This window comes from Penaeus monodon, chromosome 22 (genome assembly GCF_015228065.2).
Source record: "Penaeus monodon isolate SGIC_2016 chromosome 22, NSTDA_Pmon_1, whole genome shotgun sequence".
Taxonomy (NCBI): Eukaryota; Metazoa; Arthropoda; class Malacostraca; order Decapoda; family Penaeidae; genus Penaeus; species Penaeus monodon.
In genome coordinates, this window is record NC_051407.1 from 19,110,786 (window position 1) to 19,111,030 (window position 245).

Here is a 245-nt window from a genome sequence, read left to right on the forward strand (position 1 = left end):
AAACTTAAGAAATACGAGGGAAAGAAACTCAAGAAGAACGAAAAACGAAAAAAAAACATACAAGAAGAGAGAATCTGAAAAGTCTGGGAAAGGAAGGAAAGTTGCTGTTTACTTCCATAATGACTATTTGCTCCTTCTGCTGATCGGTCGATTAACAGTTGATAATGGCGCTGATTAGAGATGGGATTTTTGGCCGGACGGGAGGGGGTCAAGGGGGAAGCGAGGCTCTGTGCTTTGGGGAAATC

The 245-nt window shown here is 42.9% G+C and overlaps 1 protein-coding gene across 1 annotated transcript in view; it reads left to right on the forward strand.

Annotated features, from left to right (window-relative positions):
• Positions 1 to 245, forward strand: part of LOC119587349 (GTPase-activating Rap/Ran-GAP domain-like protein 3) — a 420,180-nt gene that overhangs the window by 62,787 nt on the left and 357,148 nt on the right. The gene's annotated exons all lie outside the window — the stretch shown is intronic.